The sequence below is a fragment of the Oncorhynchus keta genome, chromosome 26 (assembly GCF_023373465.1).
Source record: "Oncorhynchus keta strain PuntledgeMale-10-30-2019 chromosome 26, Oket_V2, whole genome shotgun sequence".
In the NCBI taxonomy this organism is placed as follows: Eukaryota; Metazoa; Chordata; class Actinopteri; order Salmoniformes; family Salmonidae; genus Oncorhynchus; species Oncorhynchus keta.
Window position 1 is genome coordinate 8,869,136 of NC_068446.1, and position 23,493 is coordinate 8,892,628.

The window sequence follows — 23,493 nt, forward strand, 5'->3', positions numbered from 1 at the left end:
TGTTTTTCTTTCAAAAGTGGCGTCCTCCTGGGTCTTCTTTCATGGAGCCCCCTTTCGCTCAAAAAGCAACGGATGGTGCGATCAGAAACGGACTTACCTTTACCTTGGTGTTCAGCTTGTATGTCTTTGGCAGTTATCCTTGGTTCTTTTTCTACCATTCACACTATCCTTCTGTTCAATCTGACTTTCCTCTTGCGGACGCGCCCAGGGAGATTGGCTACAGTTCCACGGACCTTAAACTTCTTAATAATATTTGCAATTGTTGTCACAGGAACATCAAGCTGCTTGGAGATGGTCTTGTAGTCTTTACCATGTTGTCTATTATTTTCTTTCTGACATCCTCAGACAAATCGCTAATTTGCTTTCTCTGGTCCATGTTCAGTGTGGCGCACACAATGATACCAAACAGCACAGTGACTACTTTTCTCCATTTATCTTGTTCACGCTACAGGTTCCCCAAGGGCACCCCCCCCCCCACACACACTCTCAACTCAAAAAGTGGCGCACAGAATGCAAAAATATTCTTAGAAATATTTAACCGCCACACATTAACAAGTACAATAGCTCAAATGAAAGATAAACACCTTGTTCATCTACCCAGCAAGTCAGATTTCTAAAATGTTTTACGGCGAAAACATAGCACATATTTATGTCAAACCACCACCAAAGACACAGCTAATATATAGCCATTTTGTCGAACAAAAGATGCAATCACAAACGCAGGATTAAAAGAAAAATAATTCACTAACCTTTTGAAACTCTTCATCAGATGACAGTAATAGGACATGTTACACAGTACATTTATGTTTTTTTCAATAATATGCCATTTATGTCCATAAATCTCTGTTTACATTGACGCCATGTTCAAAAAATGCTACAAAAATGTTCGGAGAAATTATGATATCTGGCGTTATCTGGCGGAGTTAACAGCAATACACATCATAAACTTTGACTAAATATACATGTTCTACATATAGTTAGAAAGCTACACTCCTTCTTAATGCAATCGCTTTGTCACATTTATTATTAACGTTACAGAAATCGTTCATTTTTCAATAATCAGACATTAGCAATATTTCTCCGCTATGTTGGGGTCAACAGAAACACAAAATTACCACATAAATATTCCCTTACCTTTGATGGTCTTCGATCAGAAGTAGTGGAAGGACCTATACTTACCCAAAAGAGCGTTTGGTTTCAAGTCGTGTGTCTTTCTGTTATCAAACACAACAAATTCCGGCTGAAATGCAGCCAAAATTCGAGGGGTTGCGCATCAAAACTTCAAAATTACATATTATATATGTCGACTAAACTGAGTGCAGAATCAAGCTTTAGGATGTTCTAAACGTGCAAAACAATTCTCAACTCGAACAGACAAACTGACATCGTGTCGTGATTCCTGGAACAAAGGGCACTCCAGGTGCAACGCACGCAGAGGAGTGCATGTATTTTCGCGTGACACCAAGGTTTTTGCCCGCCAAAGGGTGAAAGATTGCGTGATTTTCACAATGAAATGCCCTATTGAAAGAAGACATCTCGCCCGAAGACATAGAAACTGATCCCAGATCCATAGCTGGTTGGGAAGGGTGGGGGCGATGACGTCAAATTTGGCCCAACTTTCCTGATGAGAGAAATCGTTTGGGAGAATGGCTGCCCTGTGAGTTCTGTTATACTTACAGACATATTTCAAACGGTTTTAGAAGCTTTAGAGTGTTTTCTATCCAATAATTGTTATTATATGCATATATTAGCAATTTTGGACAGATTTATTTTCAGTTTACTATGGGCACGCACTTCCTCCAAAGGGGGCAGTAATTCTTCCTATCCCTAACAGGTTTTAATGACTGATTACAAGATTGGAGACGTGTGATACAACTAAAAGAATAAATTAGTTTGAAATATCACTATAATCGAATTATTTATTAAATTTTCTAAGGGGTACCAACAAATGTGTCCAGACCATTTTAAAATATCTTTGTAGAATAAGCAATAATGAATCTCTTTTCACAGCTTCTTTGCTTTATTCTATGACATACCAAAGGCATGCAAGTATACATGATAAAATAGCTTTTAATTTCATCACTTTTCAGGAGGAATGAAGCATTATTTCAATGAGCTGTAAGGGTACCAACAAATTTGAGCATGTCTGTATGATTTTGAGCTGAGCCACTGAGCCACCAGACAGCTGGGTCAAGAGAGAGTGCAAGCTATTCTGTTCTGTCCCATAGCGGTTTACCTAACACCACATGATGTCACTGACCGGTATGGAAAAACTGAAACAGCTTGTGACTTTGTCCCCATGTTTGGGTCTGCCTGACCATTCTAGAAGAAGAATGGGTTTATGTCATCTGTGTTGACTCAGGACCATGGGGAGGGGGGCAGAGACCAGTGATTGGATAGTGGGGCTAGCGGTTTGGTGTGTTGTTTGAGGGTGGTGGCTGTAGCTACTGAAGCTGTTCTAGCATGTGCTGACGTGGTTGCAATGTATCAACTACCTGCGCATGTGCCACATGCTGTTCATGCTCTCATCTCACGGGCTAAGACTGCTCAACTGACTCCAGTGAGGCTGCTCCACTATCAGAATGTACTTTTATCTATGTCTCATGTGACACTGAAAAGATGCACAGTGCTCAATGCAGCAACTTTGTTGCCAGTCAAGGAGGACAGAGAGCCACATGACTGTACAGCTCTGGTGGAGCTTGTATCTAAACCAAGGTCAGATTTGACTGATGTCCCTTTGCAGAATGCTGATTTGGACATCTTTGTAGACGGCTCCGCTCAGAGGTCTGAGAAAGGAGAACCACTTGTTGCCTATGCTGTAACAGTGGCAACAACACTTGAACGTGCTAAATTCCCACCGCAGAACTGTTTGCACTCACAAGAGCTTGTATATTGGCTCAAGGCCAGTCAGTGACCATTTACATAGTCAGTAGATATGCATTTGGTGTGGTACATGATTTTGGAACTCTGCGGAAACAACGTGGCTTCCACACTTCCTCCGGCAAGACTATTGCTCACTCCAAACTTGTTGATAACCTGTTGAAAGCAATTCTTCTTCCATCTGAAGTTGCTGTTTGCAAGTGTTTGGCACATAGTTACTCCTCTGATCCTGTCTCCAAAGGAAACGCTATTTGGCTGATTTGGCAGCCATAGCTGCGGCTGTGTCTTTTGACTCACCTGTGTTACAGATGGTTTCACTTCCTGTTCAGAACCTCTTCTCTCCCACTGACATTTCTGAATTACAGTCTTCTGTAGGTCCTGTCAAGCCGAGGAAATTGAAGAGGCTGTGTACTTATGACCAGGTGCAGAAATTGTGGTTGGGCCTGGCTGGGCTACCAACTTTACCACGTTCATGTTTCCCCTATCTTGCTAAGTTGACACATGGCCGTGACCATGTGTCGAAGGGGGATTGGTTAATTTTGTAAATAATTTTTGGTTTGCACCTAGATTTTCTGTGTTTACTGAACAATACTGTGCAAAATGTGTAATTTGTATGAATAACAATGCAGGAAGGGGAATTCCCATGTCTGTGTCTACTCACCCAACCCCAGAAAGGACTTTTGAACATGTGATGGATTTCATTGAGTTGTCACCCTGTCAGGGTAACACATATTTTTTGGTTGTAGTGGATGCATTTCCATGCAAGCATGCCGCAGCAATGGCTGTTGCAAAGAACCTACTGAGGGAAATCATTCCTAGGTGGGGTCTGCCATCCAAATTAACCTCTGACAATGGTTCACATTTTGTAAATTCGGTAATACAGAACCTGTCAGAAAGCCTGCAACTTGACCTTAGAACTCATTGTAGTTATAGGCCACAGGCAGGAGGACTCGTGAAGAGAGCTAATCAGACCCTGAAAATTAAGATGGTTAAACTTATGGCAGAGACTGGTCTCCCCTGGGTCACTGTGATGCCTTTGTGGCTGATGTACATGAGGGGGCGGGCTCATGGAAACACTGGGTTGGCCCCTCATGAGATGACTGGTAGACCTACAAAGATGTTAAATACCCCTTTCCCCCAGAACAAGCGGACTCTGATGGGTGGCGACGACGACATAGTAAGTTACTGTACTGCTCTAAACAATGTTCTAAACAAAGGCTTTTTTTCCCAGTGTGAAAGCAGCTTTGCCTCAGCCCCTGGTGGGAATCCTACATAAGCTTCAACCTGGTGACTGGGTTGTGGTCAAGGACCTGAGGAGGAAGCATTGGACCCAGCAGAGGTGGAATGGCCCATTCCAGGTGTTGCTGATAACCCCCACCACTGTTCGAGTGGCTGAGAGATCGACATGGGTACACTCCAGCCACTGCAGGAAGGTTCCATATGATCCAGTTCCAGATGTCCCGGAGGATGGGTTTCCGCCAGACCTAGTTGGCCGTGGGAGAATCAGGATTAAGTCAGAGGAATCCTGGTTGTTGCATTGTTTGCCAGCCTCTTCATCTCAATGACTGTTTGAACCCTGCAGAGAGGGGAATAGGCGAAAGGGGAGGATGGCCCAAATATCACTGCAGTCCCAAGGCGGGACATAATAACAGCCTCTCCAGCTCAAGCCAATGGCAGTCTCAGGACATGAGTCCATTAAACAATAGCCATCCTGAGACCAGAAGAAGCAGGAGCTCGATGCATCCAATGGATGAGCATCACAGCCAGAATCATGAGGAAAACACTTGGTGGTCACACTATACAGTAAAAACTAAACTAACGGTAGAAAAAACCTCCTGTTATGTATGTAGTCTTTTTTCACACTCAGCGATCTCACCATTAAGTAGAGGCCAGCATTAACGACACTATGTGCACTGGAAGTGGTCTTATCAAATTAAACTAAATGGGGTAAACCTTCACAAGTTAGAACTATGAAGGAAAAATGCATTAACTTCTTGACACACCGATCCCGCTGAGTTGCAGCGCGCCAAATTCAAATTAACCTGTTACTCGTACCCCCTACTTTTTCGAACATTCTGTTAAAAATCGCGCAACTTTTCAGCACCCTGCTACTCATGCCAGGAATATAGTATATGCATATGATTAGTATGTGTGGATAGAAAACACTCAGACGTTTATAAAACTGGTTAAATCACGGCTGTGACTATAACAGAACGTGCCTTTCATCGAAAAGTGCAGGAAAATCTGATCACAGAAAAATATATCCATGCGCCACTTCAACCGATTGATAAAGGTGAACCACATTAAATGGGACCGAGCTTGCAATACCTACAGCTTCCACACAATGTCAACAGTCTTGTCATTTGCCTAGGCTTTGTTTCTTGGTCAAACGAACAAGAGACAGCCCATTTCTTCAGGTCTCCGACCGGATATTTTGGTTGAGATTTACCCGGACATTATTTCCAGACGTACAGCTATAGAATATACATCGCCTCGTGATCAATTTGATCGCTTATTAACGTTTACTAATACCTAAAGTTGCATTACAAAAGTATTTCGAAGTGTTTTGTGAAAGTTTATCGTCGACTTTTTTAATTAAAAAAAATGACGTTACGTTATAAAACGCAATTTTTTTCGTTGATCACACAGATCGATATCTAGGCTATATATGGACTGATTTAATCGAGAAAAAACAGACCCAATAGTGTTTATGGGACATCTAGGAGTGCCAACAAAGAAGATGGTCAAAGGTAATGAATGTTTTATATTTTATTTGTGCGTTTTGTGTAGCGCCGACTATGCTAATTATTTTGTTTACGTCCCCTGCGGGTCTTTTGGGGTGTTACATGCTATCAGATAATAGCTTCTCATGCTTTCGCCGAAAAGCATTTTAAAAATCTGACTTGTTGCCTGGATTCACAACGAGTGTAGCTTTAATTCAATACCCTCAGGCACCAGAAATATGTACTTTGTTTAAAATGTATATGTTTACCAATAATCATGTAATGCTTGTACCCTTACATTTTTCTGGAAGACACTTTGTTTCTTGAGAGGAGAATGTGATGGGAAAATTATGTGTTTACCTAATTTGTTGGATATTTAACACGTATTTACTTAACAAACAGTCAATTATTTCTGTACTGCTAATGCTGTGTTAACTTCTTGACGCTAACCATCCTTTAAGCGGGATAATTGTCATCAGCAACCGCTGAAAAGCATAGCGCCACAGTCAAATAATATTACTAAAATATTCATATTCATGAAATCACAAGTGCAATATAGGAAAACACAGTTTAGCCTTTTGTTAATCCACCTGTCGTCTCAGATTTTGAAATCATGCTTTACAGCGAAAGCAATCCAAGCGTTTGTGTAAGTTTATCGATCGCAAGACAAAACATTAAGTACACTTAGCATTAGGTAGCTTGGTCACGAAAATCAGAAAAGCAATCAAATTAATCGTTTACCTTTGATGATCTTCAGATGTTTTCATTCATGAGACTCCCAGTTACACATGAAATGTTCCTTTTGTTCCATAAAGATTATTTTTATATTCAAAATATCTCCGTTTGTTTGGCACGTTATGTTTAGAAATCCACAGGAAAGAGCGGTCACGACAACGCAGACGAAAATTCCAAATAATATCCGTAATGTCCACAGAAACATGTCAAACGTTTTTTATAATCAATCCTCGGGTTGTTTTTAAAATATATAATCGATAATATATCAACCGCAACGGTCTTGTTCAGTAGGAGAGGGAAAGGAAATGGCTGTCCGAACTCTGTTGCGCGAGCAAAACTCATGTGACCACCTGACGCGATGTTATCTTTCTGACTTGTTTTTCAAAATAAAAGCCTGAAACCATACATTTCCAGTAATCTAATCATTTAGATTAGCATACATTTTGTAAAAACAAACATGTTGTTTAGCAAATCTAAAACCTTTTAAAAAATTGGTGCTGTTTCATCATTCAGCGTAATAGTCAAACTAACTTTTTCCCACTCTTAGCTACAATGTTGGCATGTCCCAAAGGTCAATACTGTTCAGATCGTACATGATCTTCTTTCTGTCTGTACAGGGTCTGAAGTTCCAATGTATGCAGATGATACAGTGATATATGCTTTCATAGATCAAATGGTGGCTCTAACCTCCTCTTCTGTTATTGTACAGTCTAGGTTCTCTACCTGGCTATCTAATAATCTAGGTCATTTTATACCAGAGAAAGTATCTATTTCAATGGGACTCGCTGAACAGGAGGATGTATATAAATGTTCATAAAAACATGAAACACACTGTTTATCTTTTTGGATGAGGGTGCCCTTTTATTGCCCTTCTTAATTGCTGGGATTACATTAGAAGTGTTCTGCATTTTTAGATGTCTTTCTAGTAGCCTGCCTGTCTCCTCACCTCCCTCATAAAAACTGTTTCTAAGCCTAAACAGTGCATATTCTGCATTTTTGTTTTACATTTCGTTCAACTGAAATGTGATATCTGTGAAATGTCTTGCCAAATCCCTTTCCAAGACACATACAGTATCTCAGTTTCTAATCTTTTTACTGCTTCAGCCCCTTCTCTCTTCTTTTTGAACACATATGCTATTATTTTCCCTCTAGTATATGCTTTAGAGGTTACCCACACTGTGGAAATCCTTTCAGTTAAGCTGATGTTGATCTCCAAAAAAGGATCTAAGATCATCTGCTAGTGATTGGCTAAATAGCTAATCTTGTAAATGCATGGGGTTGAGTCTAAATCTACCCTTCCTCACATTTTCAGAGTTTATATCAACATGTAACTCTACTATAGCATGATCTGTGAAGGTGATGGGCCCAATCTTGCAATCAATCACATTATCAACCATGAAATTAGATATCAAGAAGGAATCTATTATGGAGTGTGTCTTGTGACAGTGGGTGAAAAAAGCATATTCTTTACCATTCTTAATCTCCATGTCTGTAAGGCCCATATCTTCTGCTGGCATACAGTGGGGCAAAAATGTATTTAGTCAGCCACCAATTGTTCAAGTGGGAGAACTTGCACAATTGGTGGCTGACTAAATACTTTTTTGCCCCACTGTATATATTGCAGGTCTATCCTTTGGCATGGAGTTACATGTAAATGTACTTCTATCAATCATATTGTCCATCACTTGGTTAAAGTCTCCAGCAAGGACGATCTGCCCCTCCATATTTCCCAGTAAAATGTTGACCTCATGAAAAAGAATTAGGGTCCTCCTTGTTAGGAGCATATATGTTACATAACACTACCTTAATCCCATTTATGTCACACTCTGATGTTTCACCTGTCTTTGTGCTTATCTCCACCCCCCTCCAGGTGTAGCCAGTCTTCCTCATTATCACCAGTGTATTTATACCTGTGTTCTGTTTGTCTGTTAACAGTTTGTTTTGTATGTCAAGCCTACCAGCATTTTTCCACATGCTCCTGTCTTGTTCTCGTTCCTGTTTTCTAGTTTTCACAATTTTACCATTCTGCCTGCCCCGACCCTGAGCCTGCCTGCCTTTCTGTACCTTGTCACACAACCCTGGATTTTTGACCTCTGCCTGCCCTGACCCCGAGACGGCCTGCCATTCTGTACCTTATGGACTCCGAGCTGGAATACTGACCTCTGCCTGCCCTTTGACCTATCATTTTGCCTGCCCCGTTCCAGTAATAAACTTTTTTTAATCCGACACTGTCTGCATCTGGGTCTTCTCCTGAAACGTGATCATTTATAAGAGCCTCAATGCAGATAAGCCTGCCAAACTCAGTGTTGCTTCAATATTACAAAATTGAATATTTTGCTTATCAGAATAATACATGAGCTATGATACACTTCTGCAACCCAGCCTCTAAATGTCAGTGCTTCTGTATCTGTTAAATGTGATTCCTGTTTGAATACAATATCCACCTGATTTGATTTTAAATATGTAAAAATATTTTTCCTCTTCACTTGGTTACCACAACAATTTCTGTTCCAAGAAATGATGTTGACATAACCATCAGCCATTTTTGCTCTGAGTTGTTATAGCCTGTGTAATTATAGTTAAGTGTACCATTTAACACGTGACAATTCTAATGAACATCATTATATAAAATGTCACAATATATGCTGCTGCTGTACAATAAAACAGTGCAAATAAATTTAGAAAACCAATCCCAAAATAAAACAAAGAAACTAGGAATCATCACAGAACTGTTTTTGATGATGCAGAAGAGCCTCAACTCAAAATTCCTTACGTAAGGCAATTAAGGATCAGCCACTTTTTTTCCATTTTCACCTAAAATGACAACCAAATCTAACTGCCTGTAGCTCAGGCCCTGAAGCAGGGATATGCATATTCTTGGTACCATTTGAAAGGAAACACTTTGAGGTTTGTGGAAATGTGAAAGGAATGTAGAAGAATATAACACAATAGATCTGGTAAAAGATAATACACAGAAGAAAAACAAAAAAATATGTATTTTTTTGTACCATCATCTCTGGAATGCCATAATATATTATTCCATCCCAGGTGCAATTTAGATTTTGGCCACTAGATGGCAGCTGTGTATGTGCAAATTTTCAGACTGATCCAATGAACCATTGCATTTCTGTTCAAAATGTTGTATCAAGACTGCCCAAATGTGCCCAAATGTGCCTTGAAAACTGTGCACTCTCCTCAAACAATAGCATTGTATTATTTCACTGTAATAGCTACTGTAAATTGGACAGTGCAGTTAGATTAAGAATTTAAGCTTTCTACCAATATCAAATATGTCTGTCCTGGGAAATCTTCTTGTTCCTTACAAGCTCATGATACTCAACTCGTCTAAAGAAGGCCATTGCTTTTGGCTGGTATTGCTTTTTTAATCAACACAACAGTTTTCAGCTGTGCTAACATAATTGTATCTGTACGGTTTTAAACTCACTTTCTGCACCTACTTTCTGACTCCTGGCGTGTACGTTACAGAATAACACCTGTTCAATGTCCCCCGGAGGGTCGTAAACCACTGACTACCGGATCTCACCCTCTTTTCATGTTTCCCACCTCACGCTGGTGGTTCCTGGTCCCCTGGCTGATGCTGTCCCCCATGACAACCCACCGCCACCCCTGGACATCGAGGGAAGCTCAGCCTATGCTGTCAGATCCCTCCTGTATGTCGTGGGGGTTGGCTACAGTACCTGGTGGACTGGGAGGGGTGTGGTCCAGAGGAGCAGTGTTGGTTAAACTCACCTTCTGCACCTGCTTTCTGATCCCCACCGTATACGTTCCAACTTATCAGTTCAAATAGGATACATGTTGTATTAAACAGCATATAAACACTCAAAATGGGTCAAGAGCCATAAGGGGTAGTCTGGATCATTTAGGCTATATTATTAACCTATTATTTAAATGATTTGAAGTCCATATCAATAAATTGTGGGACATTATAGTGCTCAGCATTTAAACATTTTGTGGTCCTGAAGATCGCCCTTGAGACAGCCATCAAGTTCATGGCCTACGAACAGGTGAGAAACAATCAACCGCCACTCTTCGTTGTTTTTAAGACCTGTGGATCAGGTCTATTTCAAGTTACTTTTTTCTTATCTGGTTAACCATGTAACCGCAAGACCGGGCATTATGTCTAAATTACTTCCGGGTTGGAGCGAGCGGTCGCATCGCACTTCGCTCCGCAGGTAGTATAACTTTTTCATTACATTTCATTATAGTACAACGGTTGATTTGTCTAATCTTAGCAATTTCTTCTTAGCTAGCTACATAGCCGTCCTTGTATCAGAGATAATTGCATAATTATCGTATTTCGTCTCCCTAACGTAGCCTTCACTGCTATTCGCCCAGCAGCTAGCCAGCTAGCAAACGCTAGCAAACGCCCACAGATTAGCAGCACTGTAGTGCTATTACACTATTACACTCAACTGAACGACTTGATTAGTTTAGTGTTAGCTAGCTACATAGCTGTGTTTGTATCCAAGATAATTGTGTAGTTTAGAGTGTGTAGTCTTGGAGTGATTATCTTAATTTACCGAGGTTCGCTAGCCAGCTATTTGTCGTCCTTAACGTAGGAGACTCTGCTAGCTAGCCAACAGCTAACAGCTAGCCAACGTCTACTGAATAGTACTCAACAACCCGGTCGCAGTCACAGGTAGTATCACATTTTCATTTCATTTCATTACAGTACAACGGTTTGATTTGTTTGATCGTAGCTAGCTACATAGCTAGCTACATAGCCGTCTTGGTATCAAAGATAATTGTGTAGTCTAGAGCGATTTTCTAGGTTAGCTAGCCAGCTATTGTCGTTCTTTTAACGCAACGTAACGTAAACAACACTGCTAGCTAGCCAGCTAGCACCCGAATAGCAGCACTGCAGAAACTATTACACTCAACGGAACGACTTGATTAGTGTAGTGTCAACAACGCAGCTACTGCCAGCTAGCCTACTTCAGCAGTACTGTATCATTTTAATCATTTTAGTCAATAAGATTCTTGCTACGTAAGCTTAACTTTCTGAATATTCGAGACGTGTAGTCCACTTGTCATTCCAATCTCCTTTGCATTAGCGTAGCCTCTTCTGTAGCCTGTCAACTATGTGTCTGTCTATCCCTGTTCTCTCCTCTCTGCACAGACCATACAAACGCTCCACACCGCGTGGCCGCGGCCACCCTAATCTGGTGGTCCCAGCGCGCACGACCCACGTGGAGTTCCAGGTCTCCGGTAGCCTCTGGAACTGCCGATCTGCGGCCAACAAGGCAGAGTTCATCTCAGCCTATGCCTCCCTCCAGTCCCTCGACTTCTTGGCACTGACGGAAACATGGATCACCACAGACAACACTGCTACTCCTACTGCTCTCTCTTCGTCCGCCCACGTGTTCTCGCACACCCCGAGAGCTTCTGTTCAGCGGGGTGGTGGCACCGGGATCCTCATCTCTCCCAAGTGGTCATTCTCTCTTTCCCCTCACCCATCTGTCTATCGCCTCCTTTGAATTCCATGCTGTCACAGTTACCAGCCCTTTCAAGCTTAACATCCTTATCATTTATCGCCCTCCAGGTTCCCTCGGAGAGTTCATCAATGAGCTTGATACCTTGATAAGCTCCCTTCCTGAGGACGGCTCACCTCTCACAGTGCTGGGCGACTTTAACCTCCCCACGTCTACCTTTGACTCATTCCTCTCTGCCTCCTTCTTTCCACTCCTCTCCTCTTTGACCTCACCCTCTCACCTTCCCCCTACTCACAAGGCAGGCAATACGCTCGACCTCATCTTTACTAGATGCTGTTCTTCCACTAACCTCATTGCAACTCCTCCAAGTCTCCGACCACTACCTTGTATCCTTTTCCCTCTCGCTCTCATCTAACACCTCCCACACTGCCCCTACTGGATGGTATCGCGCCGTCCCAACCTTCGCTCTCTCTCCCCCGCTACTCTCTCCTCTTCCATCCTATCATCTCTTCCCTCTGCTCATACCTTCTCCAACCTATCTCCTGATTCTGCCTCCTCAACCCTCCTCTCCTCCCTTTCTGCATCCTTTGACTCTCTATGTCCCCTATCCTCCAGGCCGGCGCGGTCCTCCCTCCCGCCCCGTGGCTCGACGACTCATTGCGAGCTCACAGAACAGGGCTCCGGGCAGCTGAGCGGAAATGGGGAAAACTCGCCTCCCTGCGGACCTGGTATCCTTTCACTCCCTCCTCTCTACATTTTCCTCCTCTGTCTCTGCTGCTAAAGCCATTGTCTACCACTCTAAATTCCAAGCATCTGCCTCTAACCCTAGGAAGCTCTTTGCCACCTTCTCCTCACTCCTGAATCCCCCCCCCCTCCTCCTCTCTGCAGATGACTTCGTCAACCATTTTGAAAAGAAGGTCGACGACATCCGATCCTCGTTTGCTAAGTCAAACGGCACCGCTGGTTCTGCTCACACTGCCCTACCCTGTGCTCTGACCTCTTTCTCCCCTCTCTCTCCAGATGAAATCTTGCGTCTTGTGACGGCCGGCCGCCCAACAACCTGCCCGCTTGACCCTATCCCCTCCTCTCTTCTCCAGACCATTTCCGGAGACCTTCTCCCCTACCTCACCTCGCTCATCAACTCATCCCTGACCGCTGGCTACGTCCCTTCCGTCCTCAAGAGAGCGAGAGTTGCACCCCTTCTGAAAAAACCTACACTCAATCCCTCCGATGTCAACAACTACAGACCAGTATCCCTTCTTTCTTTTCTCTCCAAAACTCTTGAACGTGCCGTCCTTGGCCAGCTCTCCCGCTATCTCTCTCTGAATGACCTTCTTGATCCAAATCAGTCAGGTTTCAAGACTAGTCATTCAACTGAGACTGCTCTTCTCTGTATCACGGAGGCGCTCCGCACCGCTAAAGCTAACTCTCTCTCCTCTGCTCTCATCCTTCTAGACCTATCGGCTGCCTTCGATACTGTGAACCATCAGATCCTCCTCTCCACCCTCTCCGAGTTGGGCATCTCCGGCGCGGCCCACGCTTGGATTGCGTCCTACCTGACAGGTCGCTCCTACCAGGTGGCGTGGCGAGAATCTGTCTCCTCACCACGCGCTCTCACCACTGGTGTCCCCAGGGCTCTGTTCTAGGCCCTCTCCTATTCTCGCTATACACCAAGTCACTTGGCTCTGTCATAACCTCACATGGTCTCTCCTATCATTGCTATGCAGACGACACACAATTAATCTTCTCCTTTCCCCCTTCTGATGACCAGGTGGCGAATCGCATCTCTGCATGTCTGGCAGACATATCAGTGTGGATGACGGATCACCACCTCAAGCTGAACCTCGGCAAGACGGAGCTGCTCTTCCTCCCGGGGAAGGACTGCCCGTTCCATGATCTCGCCATCACGGTTGACAACTCCATTGTGTCCTCCTCCCAGAGCGCTAAGAACCTTGGCGTGATCCTGGACAACACCCTGTCGTTCTCAACTAACATCAAGGCGGTGGCCTGTTCCTGTAGGTTCATGCTCTACAACATCCGCAGAGTACGACCCTGCCTCACACAGGAAACGGCGCAGGTCCTAATCCAGGCACTTGTCATCTCCCGTCTGGACTACTGCAACTCGCTGTTGGCTGGGCTCCTGCCTGTGCCATTAAACCCCTACAACTCATCCAGAACGCCGCAGCCCGTCTGGTGTTCAACCTTCCCAAGTTCTCTCACGTCACCCCGCTCCTCCGCTCTCTCCACTGGCTTCCAGTTGAAGCTCGCATCTGCTACAAGACCATGGTGCTTGCCTACGGAGCTGTGAGGGGAACGGCACCTCAGTACCTCCAGGCTCTGATCAGGCCCTACACCCAAACAAGGGCACTGCGTTCATCCACCTCTGGCCTGCTCGCCTCCCTACCACTGAGGAAGTACAGCTCCCGCTCAGCCCAGTCAAAACTGTTCGCTGCTCTGGCCCCCCAATGGTGGAACAAACTCCCTCACGACGCCAGGACAGCGGAGTCAATCACCACCTTCCGGAGACACCTGAAACCCCACCTCTTTAAGGAATACCTAGGATAGGATAAGTAATCCTTCTCACCCCCCCCCCCCTTTAAGATTTAGATGCACTATTGTAAAGTGACTATTCTACTGGATGTCATAAGGTGAATGCACCAATTTGTAAGTCGCTCTGGATAAGAGCGTCTGCTAAATGACTTAAATGTATGTAATGTAAAATGTATTAAATCATTAAGTGCCTTAGAATTTAAATTAAATGACAAATGCCTTTTTATTTAGAAATACTCTGTAACAATGACACACTTAGCTAGCTACCCACCTCATTCTTTTCTGTTAGCATGTGCACATATACTGAACAAAAATGTAAACGTGCAAAAGTTTCAAATATTTTATTAGTTACAGTTCATATGGAAATCAGTCAATTGAAATAAATTCATTACTAATCTATGGATTTCACATGACTTGGGTATACAGATATGCATCTGTTGGTCCCATACACCTTACAAAAAGGTAGGGGCGTGGATCAGAAAAGCAGTCAGTATCTGGTGTGACCACCATTTGCCTCATGCAGAAACACAGATCTCCTTCACATAGAGTTGATCAGGCTGTCAATTGTGGCCTGTGGAATATTGTCCCACTCCTGTTCAATTCCTTTGCGAAGTTGCTGGATATTGGCGGTAACTGGAACATGCTGTCGTACACTGAGATCCAGAGCATCCCAAACATGCTCAATGGGTGACATGTCTGGTGAGACTGCAGGCCATGGAAGAAGTGGGACCTTTTCAGCTTCCAGGAATTGTGTACAGATCCTTGCAACATGGGGCCGTGCATTATCCTGCTGAAACATGAGGTGATGGAGGCAGATGACTGCAACAACAATGATCCTCCGGATCTCGTCACTGTATCTATGTGCATTTAAATTGCCATTTTATAAAATTCCTTTGTGTTCGTTGTTCGTAGCTTATGCCTGCCAATACCATAACCCCACGACACAATGGGGCACTTTGACATCAGAAAACCGCTCACCCACGCGACACCATACACTTGGTCTGATGTTGGACGTACTGCCAAATTCTCTAAAACGACGTTGGAGGCAGTTTATGCTAGAGAAATTACCATTCAATTATCTGGCAACAGTTCTGAGGGACATTTCTGCAGTCAGCATGCCAATTGCCTTCAAAATATAAGACATCTGTTGTGTTGTTTGACAAAACTGCACATTTTAGAGTTGCCTTTTACTGTCCCCAGCACAGAGTGCACCTGTGTAATGATCATGCTGTTTAATCTTATTGATATGCCACACCTGTCAGGTGGATGGATTATCTTGGCAAAGTAGAAAAGCTCACTGACAGGATGTAAACAAATGTGTGTGTAAAATTTGAAAGAAATAAGCTTTTTTTTGTGTATGGAACATGGGACTACCACTTTATATGTTGCATTTATATTTTTGATCAGTGTCGTAAGTACACCACCATGCTGTCGGGATAGGTGTTCTTTCAAAATTATTTCCAAGTCGAAGCAAGTTTTTTTCCGAGTTGTCTCAAACTCACTGAAGTCTGCGATTTCCCAGTTCCAAGTTTCCAGTAGTTTTGAATGCGGCAGAAATCATGCTGGATTGACATCATGGCCAGTGTTCTCAAATTTTACCAATTGGATATCACGAAATTGGGGAGAAAAACAGGGTAAATAAATAAAAAGGATAAACATTCACATGCAACACCATGTACCAGAAGTTACGATCTTGTCTCATTGCTGCCACTCCCCTAAGGACTCAACGAAGGTCGAGAGCTAAGCCACACTGCTTCACACTGACATCCTGCTCGCTTAACCCGGAAGCCAGCCGCACCAATGTGTCAAAATGACGACCGAAGTCAGCTTGCAGGCACCCGGCCCGGAGTAGCTAGAGCATGATGAGACAAGGAAATCACGGCTGGCCAATCCATCCCCTAACCCAGACGACGCTGGGCCAATTGTGCTCCATCCCATGGGTCTCCCAGACTAGGCCGGCTGTGACAGAGCCTGGATCAAACCCGAGGCTGCAGTCGCGCATCAACATTCAATGTAAAATTTGCGATTTCCAACTTGTTGTTTGATGTTTATGTCCAATGGCTGATGAGCACCGATATGTTTAATATATAATTTCTCTTCATATGACAAGGGTTGAAAAGGATTTGCCAGTAGATTGTCGACTTCATTCATTATTGATGACTTCTTGTCTAGCTTGCCTTGATCAGTCCGATCAATGCTGCGGTAGATATAACGTGACTTGACATCATTTTATCTGTGGCCAATGACCTTGAGCCTTCTTGGATGGGCACTCCTAATGTAAGTCTATGGCAGCACCCAAGAAGCTTGAATTTTCGAGCTCTACCCATAGATTTTGCAGTGATGTAGTGTCCCGAGTGACAGAACACTGAGCCAATCACGGCACAACTAGAGACCACAGAAGCACTGAGCTAGGCTGAAACACCTGCATTTTGGAGCTCAAGAAAGCAAAAAAAGAGATCTGTTTGCATGCGGCTGTCACACCAGCCTTCGCTTTGGCTCCCCATCCTGTCCAGCTCAGGCGTTCGGTGTCGCCGAACCTACTGCTGGCAAACGCCCTTCACTCATCAACCCCTGACTTGTCTCGTCATCATTACACACCTGGTTCTAAATCCCCACTATCACTGTATATAGATACTCCCTCTGTCATTGGTCTTTGTCGGTCATGTTACTTGTTTTTCTGAGAGGAATCTCTCCTACTATTTCCTAAGCACTTCATAAAACGTATGTTACATACAGTGTCAATATTTTCGATCACTATGTTTGATGTACAATTACAAGATGACATGGTGTCATACTCCAGGTTGTTCCGAACAGAATGAGCCTGTTTGTCTATATTCCGTCTCTCACAGTTGATAAACAATTACAGACCTCTACATGCTTTGTAAGTAGGAAAACCTGCAAAATCGGCAGTGTATCAAATACTTGTTCTCCCCACTGTATATGTATACACTTTGGAGAAGTGTGTGGCCAATTGGAGACACCAGTTAGTCCTCTCCCTCAAACCCTTTGTAAGGGTTGTCGTCGGTGGAAGAAGGATCAGACTAAAGCGCAGCGTGGTAGGTGTTCATGATAATTTATTAAAAACAAACCAAACACTGAAATACAAAACAATAAACGATGTAAACAAAACGAAAAACGAAACAGTACCGTGTGGCCCAAACACCCACAAACCAAAAGTGAAACCCAGGCTACCTAAGTATGATTCTCAATCAGAGACAAGTAACGACACCTGTCTGATTGAGAACCATACCAGGCCAAACACAAAAACCAACATAGAAAAACAAACAGACTGCCCACCCCAACTCACGCCCTGACCATACTAAATAAAGACAAAACAAACAGACTGCCCACCCCAACTCACGCCCTGACCATACTAAATAAAGACAAAACAAACAGACTGCCCACCCCAACTCACGCCCTGACCATACTAAATAAAGACAAAACAAACAGACTGCCCACCCCAACTCACGCCCTGACCATACTAGAACAAAGAATAAAATAACAGAACTATGGTCAGAACGTGACACCCTTGTCATTTTTTATCTTATGTTACATGATGCACCTACCCCACATTTTCCAGGAATATTCTTATCATGTTACTGAATGTATCCAGGGTATTTTTACATTTTGTTATCAACAAATGTGGCGTAAAGTAAAGTAAATGTAAAATGCACACAAAATCAACAGTGTTTGGAGTCAGTCTTGTTTCAGGTGAACTGCTGTGTCCTCGACTGTGGCCTAATAATTTTCCCGTAATCTCCAAACGGTTTTCTTGCTTCACGAGTCACATCTTTTTCATGTTATTACCAATGTTTTGTTTTAGTTGTATGAAAAGCTCTTCCAAAATAAAGTAATTATACTGATCGTGATGTTGTGGTTGTTGTTGTAGTAGTAGTGCCATACCAGAGCCCTGTTCTGGTCCTGCAGCAGGATGACCAGGAGAAAGCAGGCCTTATAGTGAAGATGCTGCTTCCCTTGTCAGGCACCTTGTCTCCTGCCTTCTCCCTGTAGATCTGCAGCAGATCCGGCAGCATGTCCACAGAGTTCTCTACGTCACACACCGCCTTGGTTGTCTTGTCATACTGGTGGAGGGGGACACTCTTAAGGAAGGAAGGCAGCCACGAAGGCAGAGAATGTTCATGTTTAGTAAAAAAATATATGAAAAAAACATTTGATATTCTGAACAGGGCAATACATATCACATAAAGTGAAAATAATAAGAATTACTTCTTTTTTTTTTACCTGTGTGGGATTGATTTGGGCCTGGGCACAACACAACACAGTGGCTGTATGAAAGCACTACAGGAATGTGGGAGGAGGACCCACCTTGGAGAGGTTGAGGAGGACCTGGATGGATGAACCCCATGCAGGGGATGATCCGTTTGCAGCTGCGGATGAGCGCCGAAGATGACCAGCGTGGCTCCGCTCGACACCAGACGCTCACAACACTCCGGGGACAGCCAGAGTGCACACAGGCACACAATCCTTCTACTGCCAATCAGTTTCCCTAACACAGAGTTCATCATATCAGTAGTCCAATAGCACCATCCAGTGTACTACTCTGGCTCACATAATTTGCTGCAACCATTCATATGGTAATGAGAAACATTTTATGTACACCAAGTGTACAAAACATTAGGAACACCTTCCTATATTGAGTTGCACCCCTTTTGCCTTTTTCCTTCGTCGGGGCAAGGTGACGAAAGCATTCCACAGGGATGCTGGTCCATGGGGTGGTGTGGTCTGCCCAACGCATCACAGGAGCAAACTACCTGGCCTCCAGGACACCTACAGCACACGATGTCACAGGAAGGACAAAAAGATTATCAAGGACAACAACCACCTGAGCCACTGCCTGTTCACTCCGCTATCATCCAGAAGGCGAGATCAGTACAGGTGCATCAAAGCTGGGACTGAGAGACTGAAAAAAAGCTTCTATCTCAAGGCCATCAGACTGTTAAATAGACATCACCGGTTATGTAACCTGCACATTAGAGGCTGCTGCCCTTTACATATATTCTTGAAATCACTGGCCACTTTAATAATGGAACACTAGTCACTTTAATAATGTTTACATATTTTTGCTTTACCCATCTCATATGTACTGTATTCTATTCTACTGTATTTTAGTCTATGCCACTCTGACATTGCTTATCCTAATATTTATATATTCAATAATTCCATTATTTTACTTGTAGGTTTGTGTGTATTGTTGTGAATTGTTAGATATTACTGCACTGTTGAAGCTAAGAAACACAAGCATTTTGCTACACCCGCAATACCATCTGCTAAGCATGTGTATGTGACCAATAAAACAAAGACAGTGTTTCAATCTCGTTGTTTCTGAGACCACATTATAGAAGAGAAGTGATAGTTGGCCTCAGACAACAAAACACACTGATCCAAGGTCAGTTGACTTCATCCATCCTAATAGGAACAGTACTTTATCTGTCATCTTAACTGATCCTAGATCAGCAGTTAAAGGTACAGTTGGAGTCAGAAAGGTTATATACACCTTAGCCAAATACATTTAAACTATGTTTTTCACAATTCCTGACATCTTCCAGACTCATATTAATAAGAATCTCCAAACCAAAATTAAATCTAGAATCGGCGTCCTATTTCGCAACAAAGCCTCCTTCACGATGTAATTTACAAAATATCCTCCAACACTCTACTCAGCAAATTGGATGTAGTCTATCACAGTGCCATCCGTTTTGTCACCAAAGACCCATATATTACCCACCACTGCGACCTGTATGCTCTTGTTGGCTGGTCCTCACTACATATTCGTCGCCAAACCCACTGGCTCCAGGTCATCTTTAAGTCTTTGTTAGGTAAACCCCTGCCTTTTCTCAGCTCATTGCACACACACACGGACACGCACGCACACACACACACGCACGCACGCACGCACGCACGCACGCACACACACACACACACACACACACACACACACACACACACACACACACACACACACACACACACACACACACACACCCGTAGCACACGCTCCAGCAGGTATATTTCACTGGTCATCCCCAAAACCTACACCCCCTGTGGCCGCCTTTCCTTCCAGTTCTCTGCTGCCAATGACTGGGACGAATTTCAAAAATCACAGAAGCTGGAGACTTATATAGTCCTCTCAAACTTTTCGACATCAACTGTCAGAGCAGCTTACCGATCACTGTACCTGTACACAGCCCATCTGTAAATAGCACACCCAACTGCCTCATCCCCATATTGTTATTTATTTATTTTTGCTCTTCTGCACCCTAGTCCCCAGTATCTCTACTTGCACATCATCATCTGCACATCTATCACTCTAGTGTTAATTCTAAATTGTAATTATTTTGCCACTATGGTCTATTTATTGCCTTACCTCCCTAATCTTACTATATTTGCACACACTGTACATGGATTTTTCTATGGTGTTATTGACTGTGCGTTTGCTTATCCCATGTGTAACTCTGTGTTGTTTTTGTCACACTGTTCTCAACTGGTTCTCAACTGGCCCAACTGGTTAAATAAAGGTGAAATAAAACATTTCCGTCAAACAGCGTAGCCAGAATAACAGCAAAGTAGGTTTGCGTTTGTTTGCGTTTGTTTAAGCTGTTTTCTTGTGACATTTATTTGGATACATCCATAACAATGAGCTAATGATGCACAATTTCACCTGGCATAGAAAATGTGGTCTCTCGTCAGGACACTGTTGTTCAGAGCAGAAGAGCTAGCCAACAACACAATCACTTCAAACTGAAGCTGGAAAGACAGCCAACCAACTGCATTTCTATTGACATTTCTTTATATATATCCATAAAAATGATGCCAGCTGTTTCACGATTTCGACGGCTGAGAAAAGCTGCTTGCCTGTCTCGTCCCGACTGCTGACACGTTCATTACTCTGGGACAGCTGGAGATCGAATTTGAATATCGAAACAATGCTGCAAATAACAGCGAGACAGACGGCAAGGTTTATAGAAATCTCCACTGTTGAAAACTAAATGTTAGTTTAAGAGAAATATGAGATAATATCTAGATTATTTTTATAGTGGAGAAGTTGGAAAAAATGCCTGGTTGGGCTGATGAGACAGCGGATTTTGTAGTCAGATGGACCAGAGTAAATAGACATTTTAGCCGTTGGTAACTTGTGGAATAGACATAAGCTGGAATGTGGTTTTAACCAATCAGCATTTAGTTTCCCAAAGGCTGAAGCAGTCCCCCTTTCTCGCCATCTCCAATTTCGGGCAATTCTTGAGCTCAGAGCATGCATTTGTAGGCCATTTGCTGCTATAGCCCCTTGCTTTAGCTACTGTCATTGAATTAGATAAATATTTTCAAAAAGAAATGTAACCTTTAATTAACTAGTCAAGTCAGGTGCAAAATCAAGGTGACTTACAAAAATGAGGTACAAGAGCAAGAGAGGGAGTGCTGTGATGTAGTGTCCACAACTAAAGAATAATTCTGGAATCTGAAAGGACACCTATCCCGACAGCATGATGGTGTACTTACGACACTGATCAAAAATATAAACGCAACATATAAAGTGGTGGTCCCATGTTCCATACACAGAAAAAGCTTATTTCTTTCAAATTTTACACACAAATTTGTTTACATCCTGTTAGTGAGCTTTTCTACTTTGCCAAGATAATCCATCCACCTGACAGGTGTGGCATATCAATAAGATTAAACAGCATGATCATTACACAGGTGCACTCTGTGCTGGGGACAGTAAAAGGCTACTCTAAAATGTGCAGTTTTGTCAAACAACACAACAGATGTCTTATATTTTGAAGGCAATTGGGATGCTGACTGCAGAAATGTCCCTCAGAACTGTTGCCAGAGAATTGAATGGTAATTTCTCTAGCATAAACTGCCTCCAACGTCGTTTTAGAGAATTTGGCAGTACGTCCAACATCAGACCAAGTGTATGGTGTCGCGTGGGTGAGCGGTTTTCTGATGTCAAAGTGCCCCATTGTGTCGTGGGGTTATGGGATTGGCAGGCATAAGCTACGAACAACGAACACAAAGGAATTTTATAAAATGGCAATTTAAATGCACATAGATACAGTGACGAGATCCGGAGGATCATTGTTGTTGCAGTCATCTGCCTCCATCACCTCATGTTTCAGCAGGATAATGCACGGCCCCATGTTGCAAGGATCTGTACACAATTCCTGGAAGCTGAAAATGTCCCACTTCTTCCATGGCCTGCATTCTCACCAGACATGTCACCCATTGAGCATGTTTAGGATGCTCTGGATCTCAGTGTACGACAGCATGTTCCAGTTACCGCCAATATCCAGCAACTTCGCAAAGGAATTGAACAGGAGTGGGACAATATTCCACAGGCCACAATTGACAGCCTGATCAACTCTATGTGAAGGAGATCTGTGTTTCTGCATGAGGCAAATGGTGGTCACACCAGATACTGACTGCTTTTCTGATCCACGCCCCTACCTTTTTGTAAGGTGTATGGGATCAACAGATGCATATCTGTATTCCCAGTCATGTGAAATCCATAGATTAGTAATGCATTTATTTCAATTGACTGATTTCCATATGAACTGTAACTAATAAAATATTTGAAACTTTTGCACGTTTACATTTTTGTTCAGTATATGTGCACATGCTAACAGAAAAGAATGAGGTGGGTAGCTAGCTAAGTGTGTCATTGTTACACAGTATTTCTAAATAAAAAGGCATTTGTCGTTTAATTTCAATTATAAGTATGGCACTTAATGATTTAATACAAAATGTTTAAATGCTGAGCACTATAATGTCCCTGCCAACCTAGTGTGTCGCACTCGCAAATGCTTCACAATTTATTGATATGGACTTCAAATCATTTAAATAATAGGTTAATAATATAGCCTAAATGATCCAGACTACCCCTTATGGCTCTTGACCCATTTTGAGTGTTTATATGCTGTTTAATACAACATGTATCCTATTTGAACTGATGAGTTGGAACGTATACGGTGGGGATCAGAAAGCAGGTGCAGAAGGTGAGTTTAACCAACACTGCTCCTCTGGACCACACCCCTCCCAGTCCACCAGGTACTGTAGCCAACCCCCACGACATACAGGAGGGATCTGACAGCATAGGCTGAGCTTCCCTCGATGTCCAGGGGTGGCGGTGGGTTGTC

General features: G+C 43.1%; 1 pseudogene; it reads right to left on the reverse strand.

Annotated features, from left to right (window-relative positions):
- Positions 1-4,148: 4,148 nt before the first annotated feature.
- On the reverse strand, positions 4,149-18,864 carry LOC118358632 (abnormal spindle-like microcephaly-associated protein homolog; annotated as a pseudogene).
- Positions 18,865-23,493: the final 4,629 nt, after the last annotated feature.